Below are 3,865 nucleotides of genomic sequence, written 5' to 3'. Positions count from 1 at the left end.
GGACAACCCAGTAATAACAAAAATCGTCCTGAAACTGCTCTGCCCTAGCACAGACCTTGTTGGGGAGAAGGAGGCCGGTGGAATCATAGAATCATAGAATCATAGAATCATTAAAGGTTGGAAGAGACCTCTAAGATCATCGAGTCCAACCGTCGACCCAACACCCCCAGGCCCACTAAACCATGTCCCTAAGCGCCTCATCTACCCGTCTTTTAAATACTTCCAGGGATGGTGACTGGATGGTGGAGGTGCGAGAGGGTTGCATGATGAGCAACTCTCTGCACAGAGGCTCTCTGGCTTTCATCCGTAAATCCTGAACGAGGAGCAGAGGCAGCAAGCGGGGAGAGCAGGGAAGGAGCAGGACTCGGATGAGGACCTAGACCCATGCAGAAATAGGGTTAGTCCTAACAGGGGTAGAAAAGAGGGATGAAGATGGTGATGGGTCAGTCCACCCAACATCCCAGATGTCTGTATCTTAATGCAAGGAGTGTGGAGGGGAATAGGAAGAGCTGGAAGCCTGGACCTGGGTCAATGGCTCATACTGCCCCACCAGAGACCCAGCGAAACAATCTCCATAACTAGAATATTAACAGAAAAAGGACTAACGTTTTCAGGAAGGGCAGACAGGAGCAAAAGAGGAGCGTGATGCTTTCTGTACCGTCGTAGAGGTACGGATTTACTCTGAAGTTCAGACCACGCCAAGAGTTAGACCAGCTGAAAGTCCATAGGAGATGGGACAAGAAAATGAACACTGTTGTGTGGGTCTGCTACAAAGCCATGAAGATCAGGCGGAGGAAGCTTTGCAGGCAGCTAACAAGGTCAAAAAAACCCTGGAGTTTACAGAAATGAGGGATTTTCAATTCAAGGGATGGATAGAACGTGTTGTAAGAGCGTGGTCTGGCGCTCTGGTTTCAAGCCAAGAAGGAAACCCAGGGAAGGTGGGAACTGGCTGAGATCGCTGGGACAATACTGAAGAGCAGCAGGAGCACGTAGCGGGGGATCCAGCCAGCAAGGACGGCCACCAGAGCCGCAAGGATGGCCACCAGGACGTGGAGAGGAGGAAGCCCAGGGAGGAGCTGGTCTTCTGCTCCATGGTGGCATTGCCAGCCAACACTGCTTAATGGCTTTTTCACATCAATGTTCACCAAAAGGTCAACTGCAGCTGTGAGCAAAGTAGACACCTACAGTGGAGGGGAATGGACAGAGCCAAAAATGGTGAAAGAGGAGTTTTGGGAGTGCTTAGATAAGCTCAGTGTTTTAGAATTGCTTGGGCCCTATTTTGGAGGGCTTAAGGACAGGGTAATTTCCAGTGCTGGCTTTGGAAAGTCACGGCGAGAGGCTGTAAATCTGGAAGAGTGCAGAGCGAAAGCAGCTGAGAAAACAGGCAGGAGCCATGCTAAGCCGCACCGTGCCGGCTGCGCACGGAGATAAGCCGAGCTTAGAGCCAGCTATTGCTGACAGCCAAGGAGAGACAGTGCGGGCAGCGCCACGGTGACATTCAGCAAGTTCCAAAGTCCTCCCCGTCAGAGCCTCTGCCTGAGCAGGATGACACAGAATAGCCTCAAAGTATTAAAATTTAACTTTTTTTGTTCTTCATTTACAAGTGATGATCAGGTCTCACAGCAACGCTGACATGCTCCATCACTGATCTCTGTTTTACACCAGGAGAGCCTCCCATGGGCAGGACACTTGGCCACCTCTCCAAAGGGCTGAGCTCAGCTGCAGCAACATCAGAAAAACATCTCCCAGGCACAACGGCACCTTCTCATTAAGCCAGGCTAATTGGATTTTCTAAATAGGAGAGGAAAATGTCCACATCCAAGCAATCGTCCTGCTTGTGAGGAACTCTCAAAGGTTGCATGAGCAATTGAGAAGAGGACACCTGTGTCCAGGTGGCCAGCAGCCCACCTCGTCCATGAGATGGTCCAACAGGGGCCCCAAGAGTATAACCATTTACAACTCAACGTTTCCTTGAGTCAGGGCAGTCATTAACTATTTAGCAACCCTGAATTTCTCTTCCACTGGCATCCCAGGTCCTTCCTTGACCTTGTGTCAGCTTTATCTCGTAGTATACCATGGGAGGGAGTTTCACAACAGGATGGATGGGACACCACATGGAGAGCCACCTCCTCTTGTTTGCTTTGATGCACCCACTGGTGGCTTCATTGGATGTCCCTGGAGTCACAGTGCAAATTCAGGCATTTAGGTTGCCCAGAGAGGTGGTGGATGCCCCATCCCTGGAAACATTCCAGGTCAGGCTGGACGGGGCTCTGAGCAACCTGATCGAGTTGAAGATGTCCCTGCCCACAGCAGGGGGGTTGGACTAGATGATCTTTAGAGGTCCCTTCCAACCCAAACCATTCCATGATTCTATGATTCTAACATGAGATTTGCAAGGCCCTGACCAGCCCATGTCTCACAGTAGGGCTTCACCTGACCAAGTGGAGACTTCCACCTCCAGGTAGCTCCTTTGGGCTCAACAGAAAAAAAACCGGATGCTCTGAGGATGTAGTGCCCTGACCCATGCAGGTGACAGTCCCGTTTGGAGGGGGAGGTTGGATTGGTGGCCATAAAGGTTTTTCCAGCCAACCCTTCCAGGGTCTGCACCATGGGTCCAGGGCAGACGTCGCAAACCCTCGCTCCACCAGCGCATTTGTCCAAGTCCCTGGGCTAGGCACGGCTGTGCTGATATAATCCCAAATCCTTTCTTGCCTCATAGCACTGCGCTGGGGAGGATTAGGAGCGTGTCCACTGGTCATAAATCCACCATAGGTGAAAACCTGAATGCCGTATACAGAAACAGGTTGTGTGACTTGCATGGACACTGCAAGGAGGTAAGGCATGAGGGACTCTCACCCAAGTGCCAGTCACTCGAGCCATGTATCCCCCCAAAATAACTAGCTGAGGGGTATTTGCCTGTTGAAAAGCTGGTGGGAACATTCAGAGCCGTCAGCTGGTATTTACCACCACAGCTCAGGATGGAGATGGACGATGGAGGGGAGGCATGGATGGATGGATGGATGGATGACCTCTTCTGCCCCTGGCAGAGAAGAGGAGGAGGAGTCCGGCAGGTCCTGGGGACACTGGGCCCCCCAAGGCCGGGGAGCTGTGTGCCGGTGTGCCGGGGGGTGGCAGTGTTAGAGCGGAGAAGGAGGACGCTCCCTTCATGCAAGCAGGGAGCCTGCAAAGTCCTGGAGTCAGGATGCCCCGAGCTCCAAGCATCCTTCACCCCGCAGCCCGCCAGCTCTCCAGAGAGTCCTGGGGCTGGGGATGAATTTTATTTCTGTGCATATCTCTGGGCAAAGGGAAGGAATAAAAAAATAATGAGTTTATCTGACAATTTTTAGCTAGGCAAAAAGAAAAACCAAACAGCGGTTCTGGGTTCCCGCTGCTCACAGTTTTGTGTGAGCGAGGATTGCACCCACCCGCATCTTGAGCAGGTCCTAGGGACGTCCCTGCTTCCCACCAGCCTCAGTTTCCCCATCAGCAAAGTCAGGGCTGTTCAGACGAATTTCCCAGTGAATCAAGTTGCCGCCACCCACCTCTCAATCCGCTGCACAGAAAACCCCCAGCCCTGCCTATAAATTTGTGGCTGCTCACCTGAAGAGCCATCCTGGAGGCTGTGGGGTACGAGCTGCATGAGACCAGCTGTGCTTTGGGGAATTGTTGAGTCCTTTGCCCCTTTTTAACAGGATGGCACATGCCTCGTGACAGAAAAAACACAAGCACAAGGGGGGAAGGAAGGTGTCATCCTCACCCTGCCCCAATACCCTTCTCTGTTCTTGTTTTTGCAACTTGAGATATGGGGGTGATTTATATAGAATTCACGTGCTGTAGGGGAATGCACTTTTATGGCATCCAAATA

Source organism: Pygoscelis adeliae, unplaced genomic scaffold (genome assembly GCF_000699105.1).
Source record: "Pygoscelis adeliae isolate BGI_AS28 unplaced genomic scaffold, ASM69910v1 Scaffold297, whole genome shotgun sequence".
In the NCBI taxonomy this organism is placed as follows: domain Eukaryota; kingdom Metazoa; phylum Chordata; class Aves; order Sphenisciformes; family Spheniscidae; genus Pygoscelis; species Pygoscelis adeliae.
Note: the sequence above shows the minus strand (reverse complement) of the source record.